The 13,220-nt window shown below is 41.6% G+C and overlaps 1 protein-coding gene across 1 annotated transcript in view; it reads right to left on the bottom strand.

Moving 5' to 3' along the window:
- The window catches only part of ST8SIA1 (ST8 alpha-N-acetyl-neuraminide alpha-2,8-sialyltransferase 1), a 130,265-nt gene that overhangs the window by 78,700 nt on the left and 38,345 nt on the right, over positions 1-13,220 (bottom strand). The gene's annotated exons all lie outside the window — the stretch shown is intronic.

Genomic DNA, 13,220 nt, shown 5'->3' with positions numbered 1-13,220 from the left:
AAAAGAAAAGCGTAATTCAGCCAAGGTTAGGTAAACCCCAACTCATCAAAACTTCTGACAGCATGTGTAGTCCTTCTGCAGAATCGTCATTTTGCCTTATATTGCCTGTGATTAGTACCCTGCCTGTTTTGATTTTATGTTGCTTGATGAAACTTAGCAACTAGTAAGTTAAATTTCAGATATTAGTGCATCAAGCATAGGATATGAGCTTAAAGTCCACCAATCTGAAAGGAAAAAAAAAAATCTTTATAGCCTAGTGAACCTTCTGAAGCCTTCTTTCACCACTGACTTACACTGGACAAGACTGGATGCTCATTGGCTTGCATCAGACAAATACAGAATGTACCAAAACCTCATATGAGGATTAAAAACCTCTAAGAATTGTGCAGTTTCCTTTGGACATGGGAAACCAAACATACAACCTCTATCATATATGTTCATTAAACTGGAATTCTGCTCTAGGTTCTGCTCACCATCTAATCACCTTGGGTAACTGCTTATCTCCCCATCCATAAAACAGGGAACACCACTAAAATCTGTACTGTGAGGCCTGCAGAGAAAGAGAGCCCTACGAGACCTAAGCTTATCTCGCTTTAATTAAAAAAAAAAAAATTACCTCTCTGTACAAAGTTTGTTTTATCTGTGTTCTTATACCTTCAAAACCACAGCAAGGCTATCACAATAACAGGAGAACATTATTAGACAGTATTACTATGGGGGAAAAAGACATCTAGACAACAAAGGAATAGGCAACAGCAAAGCAACTGCAAACCCCATCTGACACCAATCATGAGCAAATCATTATACAGTTGAAAAACTGACCATGAAAACCTGTAATTCATTTCTAGAACACTTTGAATTTCACTCCAGGTGTGCAAATTACCCCAGTATCGGACTAATGGAGTAGCACTTACGTGGAAGGGGGTTGTCTCATCTTTATGCAGGATTCAGATCCCCACAGCAGGATAAAGCAGAGAAGCCGGAAGAGTTACACTGCTGTGAAACAGGTGCAAAATGAGATTCACGGTCTTCGTCTTTATCGCTGCAATAGCTCTCTAAGGTCTACGATAAGCTGCATGAACTCCAGCAACATGACAGCAGCCTGGAAAGTATTAATGAGGGAGTCAATTGACCCTCTCACTGTGATTAAAAGGCCAGCTAGAAAGAGATGCTGGTTAAGACTGAAGAGTAGCAAATGGGGAGGGCTGGAAACTACCTAGGAGAGATCTCAGAGCCACAGAAAAAAATGTGGTGAGGAAAGCAGGATAAAGAACTGAAGCAGCAGACGGGGAGCTGTCAGCAGCGGCTCGGTACAAGGTGCTTGGGCTGGAGAAAAACAGGCTGAGTTACCTGGATATTTAGAAGTCATGAACTACGCTCCCTCTGAACAGTGTAAAACCTAAGGCTCAGATTTGGTGTCAGAGGGTAAATTTATTTGCGCTGTGTAGCAGGAAAGAAGACAAAGGTCTTCTCTACCAGAGAAGGGGACACTGATCCAAAGGGATGCTGCAGATAGCAGACATCTGTGACAGCAGCCAACACAAAAGTACACTGGAACGAGTGAGTTTTGAAAAATATTCGTTTAGTCTCACTCTCTTATCTGTAATAGGATTAGCCACAAATATATCTATAGTATAGTGTACATACTAGTTCACCTTACTTCTATATTACCAAAATTTCTGCTGCTATCAGACAAAAGGTATATTTACTGTGTTTTTACACTTTTCCCCCCGTCTCAGTCAGACACCAGCTTGAATTTCAGCTTAAGCATGGAAAGAACCTGTCTCAACTGAGAAGCCAGAGTTTTGCTCTTACAGACTTAAAGAGAAAGTGCCTATTACAAGAACATGTAATTTCTGAAATCAAGACCTCTGATAGGTCTCTTAGTAAATCAGATTTGATTTTGATCTGCCTTGTAAATTGTCAGCTCCATATAGAAGCAAGGGTAGCAGAGTCACGTAAAACTTTAGCACTTGACAAATGTACGATAAAAACCCTATCAAGCTGGCAACACTAGTTAGGAGCAAGACAACATACAATCCAACTTGCTTTTCTGTAGTTGAATGGACATTCTGAAGGAACGACAGGAATAAAAACGTGCTTTTGTGAGTAGGAAGATAAACCTTAGGGATATGAAAGAAGTGGTTCTGTTGAGTAAAAAGTTGCCATTTTCACAAACTCACATTTCCGTAAATATGTGCAAGTTAAATGACTTGATAGAGCTAAACTCACAGAAAGTGCGTTACACTAAATGCCCTTTGCTCCAGCTCCCCTCAGCACTTTGCTGGAACCACCAAACCTGAGTCAGTATCAGCCATTATGGCCCTGCCAGGTCAAGCTGGCCTTTCAGGTTACCTTACCCTAGACAAATACTACCCTCAACTAAAGCTGGCAAAGAGAATAAAGTGCAAAGTTATATAAAGTGCAAACCCAACAGTACTCAGTAGTAGGGGAGATAAAAGAGGAAAGATAATAGGGACATAGTTATTAAAATGCATTGTACAAACCAAATCAGTATGAAAATCAAGTTTACATGGTTCACAAGAGTAATATTGGATGGAGGTAATTGGCATATCAAACTTTGGAGTGCTTGGAAAAACAGAAAGAAGGGCTGAAAGCTTATATTTTAAAAGTGTAAAAACAGAGATTATGTCTTGCATACCTAATTACTGTGAATGAGGAGTTCTACAGCTATACTCCTTGCAAGATCAAAATGCTAGCAATGAAGCTAGCAGGAAGAATCCAATTTACATTGGAGCAGAACCATCCCAAACACTTTCTAACTTTCCCTCCATGTTTTTCATCTCTGATGAAAGAAGACCCTTTGAAATCACAAAAAGCAAGTTTCTGATCTTCATTGGAAAAGTTATTTATTTTGTAGGCTACATGCAACAGCAGGTTTCCAAAAAGTATTCAGGCCTACAAATGCCTACTGGGACCAGATTTCAAACTTTAAAGAGAAATCACCATTGCTAATTATCACTACACAGGTTTTCTCTACAACTTCCTCATCTCTTAGATGGTCTATTCTTGAGTAACCAGCCATTCAATTTGAAAATCCCATAACACAGGGACTATCCAGGCATTCTGATGACAATGTGGGGTAAATTCATATCTGAAGAAGATAGTACCTGACCCTTTCTCAAGAAAAAGCTGCAGAAAATAACATCCCCACTACTGCATCAGGAAACCAGGACACCAGTGATTTCACTTCTTTCATTGAGTCACATGCCAAGGATCTCCGTACCACTTAAAACCAAAATGATAAATAGAAGTCAACAAAACTATGGATGACCTCACTTTAATGCAATGATGTTGACCACTGTGGCATATCATTGCATGCACCATCCTCACACACAGACTCAGACAAGCATACAAAAAAGGGTGCCTTTGCCCTGCAAAGTAACAGTCTTAAGAGTGAGATCAACCCATTGAGAGAAATGGAGAAGTAGAAAAGCGTGCAAAGATTCTGCAAGACTTACACACAGCCTGCTCACAAGGACTCAGAGAAGCAACAAGCCAGGAGTGATTCCCTCCTTACTGACATGAGCAACAGAAAGCATGTGGTCAGTTGGGATGGGGGCAAGGAAGAACAGTAACAAAAAGCTCCATTTTATCTCATCGCAGTGGCTGTTTCAGATTTGCCTTGCCTTTACACTCAGGGTATGAACAACAATTTTTCAGTCAGACTAGATGAAGAAGATAAATTACTCACTACATGAAAACAGCAGCTCATAAAGGCCAAGAACTGGGGGAAGAAAAAAATATATAAAATCATTCTTTGTTAGCCAGGAAGTAGGCACAAACCCAAATTTATGTGTCCCTAGCAGAACTATATTCAGCCAGAGGTAACTGTTGGCTAAATCCTAGCCATGCTGAAGTCAACTGGAACATTGCTATTTGGTGTAACCACGCTCCACTTGACCTATTTTGCAACATAGTTTGCTACTCATTTCCCCACCATGCTTCTTTTGGTGCTTAACAATCCAGCACTCACATTGCTTTGCTTAGTGAGTGCCTTGAACAGACAAATGCAACCACTGTGCCAGCCACAGTCACAACCGTGCTAGGATGAGGGGTGCTGGCCCTGGGTACCACTTGGAAGACAGACCCTAAAGTGGGGAATTGGAACTGCAAGAAGTTTGCCAAGACCAGAGCCAGGAAAGCAGTGCTGGCAAGCTTAAACTGAGATAGTCCGGCTTTTCAAAGGCCTTGCTTAATGCCATAGGGTGGAGAAGAGCTCCTGTCCGCTATATTCATATACTGCCCAGAATATCACCGGGAATCTATAGCTCTATCCTATTTTTTTTTTTTGTCTATGAAGCAGAAGGAATAGTGGTTCATCATGTACATCTTTTGATCGTACAGGGAAAAGGGGGTTTGCAGTATTTCTTCCCCACATATTCCCCATGCAGAAACCCTCATTTCAATTGTCTCCAGAGATTTCTAGGCATAGATTTAACTGTGCAGTAACACCATACATAGAATTTGAATGACTGTAAAGTGCTTGATGGAATTGCTATAAAGAGCATCATACTTATACCAAGGATTATTTATCTTTGGCTTTTTCATTTCTTCTTCTGGCACAATAGTGGATCACAGAACAGACTTATGTAGCCTTTGCATTTATTGTCTCCTTTCACCTAAACTGTCTCCTATTGAACCTAGTCCCATCACTTAAATTTGCAGCATTGCTCCTGAATAACAAGCTACACTGTGCATACGTCACCCTGCTGCAAGGAATGGGAAGTGAGACAAGCCAGTGAGTTTTAGATTGAGGAAAAGGCTGGAGATGGTCTGGATGGAGGAAGGTCTATTAATGAATTAGCCTACAAATAGGTTAGCCAGCCTAAAAACCAGAACACATTACACATTCCCATTCTACATTCTTGTCATATGCACAACTTCATTAAAAATCATCAATAGAGAGAACGTGTTGCTTGGTATTATTTCATGCCCTGCAGGTAGGTCTAATTCAGCTTGGCTCTGTACACTGAGAAATAAAGATGTGCAATAGTAGCTCCATGCAATCTTCACTGGAGATGACATGAAGATTCACATCACATCACCCCCCCTCCTGGAGAGGGGGCTCACCGCTGGCAACTGTCTGTCTGTCTCCAGCTACATAAAGTACATTCAGTTTACTGAGACAGAGAGATGGATGAGATTAGTCAATGCAGACTGTCAGAGCTGTGATTACAGCACAGAGAAATCTTAACCTGGAAAGCAGCAGATACCTGAGCTCCATTCCCTATTCGGTCCTCCGTACACATTATCGAGGAAAAAAGATGAGCAGGTATGTTGGGACACCGGGTTTGCTTCATTAGTAGCAACATCCAGTGATCTTCTGGCTACAGGAATAACCAGCAACACTGAATACAAGCTTGTTCAAGCAGAAAGGTTCCTTTAAGCTCTGCCATTCAGAGGAGAAGGCACTGACGTTTTGTACCATCTCCAAAGGGAAAGTCTGAGGATATGTTCTGAGGGCACCACACCGTTAATTGTCACGTATCTTCCTTATAGACTAACAGAAAAAACAAAAATGTTCAGAGATGTAGGAAAAATGATCTGATTAAAAGAGCTGCAGCCATTTAGCCTAGAAAACAAGACTGTGGGGAGACTTGATAGCAGTCCTATGTGGAAAAGTTAAGAAAAAAAATGTTCTCAAATTATAGCCAAGGGGGGATTTTAAGTTAGACATCAGGAAATACATCCCACACATAAGGACAGAAAGTACTGGAATGGACTACCTAGTGGGCTGTGCAATTTCCATGACTGGAAGCTTTAAAAATTTACTAGATAAATATCTGTCGGGTATAGCCCAGGTAGGGCTGTCTGCTATGGGCAGAAGCAAGAGGGCAGCGACCACTGAGTTTCCCCTCCAGACCATGACTTTGCACAGGTTTGAACATGATACCATCAGAATGAACTGACAGTGCCCCTGTATTCTGGTGTAGCACCGCCTAATGAATCCCTGTGTGAGGATGCAAGGCTTTGTCCCCTAAAAGCCTCGCTTTGTAAAAGTAAAATCATAAATAGTGCTATACCTCTGGATTATGTGCCATGATTGAATGTGTTTCTTTGTGCAGCCTTCTGAGTGGAAAGGGAACTGTGTAAAAATAGGCTGGGTCTTGTTGATTTGGATTTGGTGTCATTCAGGGGCTACAACTGAAGCCCCTTTTTTTTGTTTGTTTTTGGGGGGGTTTTTTAGATGATCTTTAAGTTCCCTTCCAACCCAAACCATTCTATGATTCTCTCCCACATCCTACTTGGGGATGGGGGTGTAAGCAAATGGCTGTGTGGTTGTTTTAGCTGCTGGCCAGGTTAAACCACGACAACTAGTACTGCCAACTGTCATCAGCCCCAAATGCCTATGGTTTGCAGCAGCGTCTAAGAGAGTCTTTAAAAAATAAATTAAAAAAGGAAAAAAGAAAACCACCACGTCTGCTCTGGAAAGAACTATTTCTTTCTGCATTTGGAATTCACAGTTACATTACACAAGTCCAAATTCACAAGGCTGTTAAATGTCATATCCTGACTCATTTCAGCTGGAAACACACCAGTGCTTTCCGTTATCTTGCTTTTGCCTGACACTACAGACCACCCCTTTAGCCACCACACGCAAAACAGTCACCTCAGATTGGTAGTTATCAGCCAGCAGACAATCTGCAGCACAGATTTAATTGTCAAATTTCTCCTTAAAGACTCTGAAAAAGCATAAGCTCTGTTGATCAAGAAGGTAAAATCAGCCTGGGTTCTTGATCTCAGCAAGAGCAAGTTAAACAGTACTTCATCTGCATGTCCAGCATCACAGAATTTATCCGGTGCATCCTGATGTAAGAAAACCACTACTGTGTTATTTCCCCAATGTCCAAAATGTCATTTGGAAGCCAATGCCTGCCTCATGGGAGCTATTCAGATGATAAAAGTTGTTCCAGAAGAGAACCACAGCCCTTCCCCTCCACGCCATATCAGGTTGTAAGGACTGTAAATCAACCATGCCTGGCTACATAAGTCAATTCCTGAACTGTAATGCAGCAGATTTCTTATTAAATGTAAAGCTGGGCTTACACTCCCCCCTAAGCAAGAAGACATAAAGGATCTTTTGAAAGTCAGTATATAATCCTCCTACGAGATTTGTAACCATGCTACCCCTTCTTAATAGCTTCTGCAGTGGTGTAACCTTCCCTGACTTTCCTCAAGCTTGCAGACTCTGCTAAGCCACGCTTCCACCTGTATTTAGGAATACCTGGGAGAAGAGAGGGGCTACGTCTTTGCTGCAAGTGAAATACTTTCTGAATGTAATCTGATATCCTGCCACACTCCAGTAAAATTTACATGAGCCATATCAAGAAACCAAAACAAGTGTATGAAAAATAGAACTATGTAATATTTCATCAATTTCTACTCATTCTTCTGCCAGGTGGTAAGTGCCAGGCATGAAATGCAACCAAACGTAAGCCTCAAATAAGCCAGTACCTGTATTAAACCTATTTCAGAAGTATATCACCAAAAGAGCTGAATACTGAATACAGCAAGTTAATTGCAATCTGATCACTGAATAATTCAAATATATAGTCACATATACAATAAGAAGTCTATAAACTGAACAAGATGACTTTTAAAAACAAAACTCATAAATATTAAGAAAGGCTGACAGGTGGCCAGGATATAAAGATTACTCAAGATCTTCTGAAAGTCAGTATCTAATCCTCCTACAAGATTTGTAACTGTGCTACTCCTCCTTAGTAGCTTCTGCAGAGGTGTAACCTTCCCTGACTTTGGGGTTAGCAAGTGTGACGTCCATCTACAAGAAGGGCCAGAAAATGGATCCAGGGAAGCGCAGACCTATCAGTCTGATCTCGGTGCCGAGCAAGGTTATAGAGCAGATCATCTGGAGTGCCATCATGCAGCATATACAGGACAACCAGGCAATCAAGCCCAGTCAGCACAGGTTTATGTAAGGCAGGTCCTGCTTGACTAACCTGATGTCCTTCCATAACAAGGTGACCCGCTTAGTGGATGAGGGAGAGGCTGTGGATGTTGTCTACCTGGACTTTAGTAAAGCCTTTGACACTGTTTCCCACAGAACTCTCCTGGAGAAACTGGCTGCTCATGGCTTGGACAGGTGTACACTTCGCTGCGTAAAAAACTGGCTGGATAGCTGGGCCCAAAGAGTTAAATCCAGTTGGTGGCCGGTCACAGGGCTCAGTACTGGGGCCAGTTCTGTTTAATGTCTTTATCAATGATCTGGACGAGAGAATCGAATGCACCCTCAGTAAGTTTGCAGATGACACCAAGCTGTGCGGCAGTGTTGATCTGCTTGAGGGTAGGAAGGCTCTACAGAGGGATTGGGACAGGCTGGATCGATGGGCCGAGGCCAGCTGTATGAGGTTCAATGAGGCTCAGTGCCATGTCCTGCACCTGGGTCACAACAACCCCACGCAATGCTACAGGTTTGGGGAAGAGTGGCTGGAAAGCTGCCCGGCAGAAAAGGACCTGGGGGTGCTGGTCAACAGCCAGATGAATACGAGCCGACAGTGTGCCCAGGTAGCCAAGAAGGCCAACAGCATCCTGGCTTGCATCAGAAATAATGTGGCCAGCAAGAGTAGGGAAGTGATTGTGCCCCTTTACTCAGCACCGGTGAGGCCGCACCTTGAATACTGTGTTCAGTTTTGGGCCACTCACTACAAGAAGGACATTGAGGTGCTGGAGCATGTCCAAAGAAAGGCAACAAAGCTGGTGAAGGGTCCAGAGCACAAGTCTTATGAGGAGCAGCTGAGGGAACTGGGGTTGTTTAACCTGGAGGAAAGGAGGTTGTAGCCAGGTGGGTGTCAGTCTCTTCTCCCAAGTAACAAGCGATAGGATAAGAGGAAATGGTTTCAAGTTGTGCCAGGGGAGGTTTAGATTGGATATCAGAAAAAATTTCTCCACTGAAAGGGTTGTCAAGCACTGGAACAGGCTGCCCAGGGAAGTGGAGGAGTCACCATCCCTGAAGGTATTTAAAAGACGCGTGGATGTGGCACCTAGTGACATAGCTTCGTGGTGGACTTGGCAGTGTTAGGTTAACGGTTGGACTTAATGATCTTAAAGGCCCTTTCCAACCTGAATGAGTCTGTGATTCTAAGATTTTAGACATTGACTTCCAAAGCAGCAAAGGTCTCATTGCACCTGTAGGTGGAAGTCTTGGTGTATAAACGAGTTCACTGCCAGAAAAAACCTTGCATGGAGAAAGAACCTCCTTATAGCATCTTATCAGTTACATAAAGCTACAATAAAACAAACAAAACAAATCTGTGTTGCCTTTGGGCAGAGCAAAACCAACTCTTATTTCTATTTTTATACCCTAATCGAGGCAGCTCCTATGCCCTGTAGTTACTCGTAGCCATCAGAAGTTTGCTGTTCCTACAGCCTCTCATCTGTGACCACTTCTTTAATTATTCTTCTGCTTACAACATTTCTTGCTTATAAAGCAGCAAGTTATGTCCCTATAAAGCAGACAAACATTGACTAAAAAGCCCCTAAAATTCCCAAGGCCTCTCCGGCTGTCTTTGCCTGCTCTGCTCACTTCCTCTTTGGATTCAGTCTTTTTGCTCTAGGCTTTACAATCCCACAGCATAACATCCCTTTATCCATAGTTGTGACTTTTTGATACCATCAAAAGTGTTACTTGAGGTAGAAAATTTTGGTTGTGCAGCTAATGAGTAGAAACGTGCATGAGCGTGCAGTGCCACAAGATCGTCCCTGCCTCTGCCAGCAGATGCCCTTCCACAGTGTCTCCTGGGTCCCTGGGACAGCACACCACTGCCACATCCCTCAGCCTGGCCCATGTTTCCAGTTCTGCCGTGGCCTCTTCACTCTCAGCGGCTGCTCCGTGTGCAGGCCTGCGGTTTACCAGTCAGTAACTGTACAGCCGTGGGTACCAATAGAAATTAATAAATATGCACTTTGAAGCATTTTTCAAATACAAAGTAACTCAAAGTTGCAACACCCTCATGGCTGAATGAAAATATCCCATGTCCCTTCTGTCTTAGGTGACTGCACAACAACCCCACAGGGTTTTACACTTTTTTTTTAGTACTGCTCAGTATCCACAACAATGCAGAAGCTGGACCACGTTAGCTCTCCCACACCCTTATATCCCCAAAATCCCAAACGAAGGTGGGATTGATCTGTGGGGTTTTACAATGCCCAAGGCCATGAGGGTATGTCTGCCAAAGGAACTGCTATGTGCTTGGATCAGCTCTTGTGTTATCTAGGAAAGAGAGTGATTGATGCTCAGTCACTTTAGATTTGAAGTAGAAATGTTGAGTTAGGGCAGCCATTCCTCCTTCTCTGCCTCTGGGCCAAAATGACACTTCACAGCCAGATCTAGTCCTTCCCTTCCTCTCTGTTACATTTGGAAAGGTCAGCATCTATTTATGTGTTTGCACTGACTGAGATAAAGCCAATTTGGCATGTGCATTATTGCAGATAAGCTCCAGAAAAACCAGGCTCACCAAAGAGGGCCTGGCTAAGCCTGACTGAAGACATTTTAGCAAGCCCAGAGAGATCAAAGCACACATCCGATGATCAACAGGGACAGAAAGGCACTCCTTGGTCTGTTTTAACTCACTTCAACAAGAGTACGTTGCCCATCCTCTAGTTAATTACTTCAAACTATACACATTGCATCTCAGTCTTTTTAGCGTAAATTTGATTTTCACCATCAGGCCTGTTTGCATCTTGTCTATATGGAGCTGTTTCAGATGGACTATGGCTTTTGCTTAACCAACCAGACAGCAAAGCTGGAATAGGGCATCATCTGTTCTAACAGTCTGCACAAAATGGTCCAATTACACAGTTCTTAATTAGTCAGTATGAAATCAAAGTGAGGGTAGGGGTTTCACTTAACTAAATATTAAGCCAGATTTTTTATCTCAATCACCTTGATGCCAATGGCTAGAGATTATCCAAGACTGAAGGGAAGGCTCATGCTCCAAAAGAGCACAATTCATCAGGTCTCTATAGATAGTATTTCACATCCCAGTTTATGAAAGGCTCTATATGATACAATTGCTTGAGTAATTCAGAAGATCGCTTTTTAATTGCATTCCTAGCATGCAGATGTCACTTCACAAGATATAACTACACCTTCACAAGATATAACTACCTCTTTGCCTTTTAGTATATGTTTTTCATGTCTGCAATAATTAGTATTTACTACATTCTCATTTTGAATGTAGCCCAGATCAAGAACATAGTTTGCATTACAGTATGCTGGGGGAAAAACAATTTAAAAAAAAAAAAGAAAACAAGGAAGAAAAGGGACAGCACCAAGAAATTTCCCCAAATCCTAATTAAATACAACTCAAAAGAAGTCAGGGAGGTGCTATTTAGACAGCAGAATTAATGGAAGTAAATATAAGAGTTGCTCAATAAATGTTAGGTCTGCAGGCACTTCATGTCCCTACCCAACACATCAAGAAAAAAAATCAGGACATACATGACAGCCAATATTTGTATTTCTCTAAGCAGCTACTAATTACAGAGCTTTACTGAGAACAGAGTACTTCAGTAAGTTAGATTGTTAGCAAAAATTAACAAACTACTTCCAAAGTCAACACCAAAGGCAGTGATTCATGCCTCCTGGCAACACTGCAGTGCATCAAATCCTAAACCTGTTCACTTCAGGTAGTTTCCCATTTTATACACAATTTTTGGATCACCTGGGTCTAAAATCGGTCCAAACAACACATAGCATTTGCCCTAAGCAAGTTAACCTTGTCCTCTTAACATGTAGCTTCACATTCCACCCTGTGTCCACACAGCAGCCGCCCTCCCACCAAACCCTTCCCAGTACTTGCTGCTCCTAGACCTCACCTTTTACTTGAATCAAAACCTACCATTTTCTTCCTCAGGATGAGCATGTTTTTCCTGTAATCTTCATCATGCAAAAAGGGGAAAAGCCTAGAGACTACACCAAACTCCCTTTTCAAATCTGAATTATTTCCCTGAAATAATTACAAATTACTCTATTAGCTGTGAGCTATAACCTTAAGACCACAGAAGGACACAATAAAAATTGTGGCCAAATGAGGAATGTTGTGAGCAACCAAGAAAAATTAAACAAGCTCCCAGAATCTAACAGGAACCCTGAATAAAAACCACAAATCACATAGCGCAATCATAAAATCATTCACTGTTACCCAATACAACATTCAACCCAATAACCCAGAAAATGTCATAGAGTGATTAAATTTTCCCTGCCTTTATAATAAGGACAAGAATTTAAACTCCAATTAATAATTTGAAAAATATTGCCTTTCTCCTGATCACAAGGAATCCAGAAACAGCTGCCAGCTTTCCCAAATTTATTTGTGGGTTGAAGCTATTTCCTTTGGATTTCTCAGACACCATTTGTGATGACTATTCATGAGAAGCTCATTGCAAGTAGCCATTCTTCTAGCTGACAGCATTTTGCAGGTGAAACTTCAGATGGGATTTGAGCAGCTGAGGAATCATATTTTAGTAATTTGAAATAATTTACTGGTACCAAAGGTGTCTCACTGCTTCAAGTGAAATACAATAAAACCAGAAAATTTTTCAATGAGTTATTTTATTTTGTTAAATTAAAAAGTTGAAGTTTAACACTTGAAATTTCTCTTGAAAAGTATTCACTCCTCTACCCTCCAAAATACTACTTTACATGGCAGAGTGAAAAGTTCCACTTGATTTAATTATTTCTTTAACCTTTTGGGGGAAGTGGAAAGGAGACCTCAGAAATTCACCTCAGTTCTTCCTTGCTATAAGCTTTTGCCAACAAGTAACAAAAATCCATTATTTGCATAAACAGCTAAATACTGGGGTGAGGGGTTTTTTTTTCTCTAATGATAGCCTGAAATTTGCTTTTGAAACTGAGGAACAAAAATCCCGGAAGGACTGCAAAATTATTTCAGAAAATGTTTGAAACTGGGACTTGTTTTATTCTCTAACTCAAAAGCAGATGACTGTTAGTTCACATTTCTCTCATATGGTTTTGAGTTACATCCTAGCTACTGCTGTGGTTACATCACATTTACTCATAGCATCTAAAAATTACTGCAGGAATAGATGGAAGCCTGGTTTCTTCCATTCTAGTCAGACAGTAAAGGGTGGAAAATGCTAGTCATGCCTCCTGCTGTGCCTCAATACAGTGCAATTGGACCGGAGTTTCATGGCTAAACTTCCAGACTGAAGAG

Source organism: Balearica regulorum, chromosome 1 (assembly GCF_011004875.1).
Source record: "Balearica regulorum gibbericeps isolate bBalReg1 chromosome 1, bBalReg1.pri, whole genome shotgun sequence".
NCBI classification, from domain to species: domain Eukaryota; kingdom Metazoa; phylum Chordata; class Aves; order Gruiformes; family Gruidae; genus Balearica; species Balearica regulorum.
This window is presented reverse-complemented; position numbering and strand designations above follow the sequence as displayed.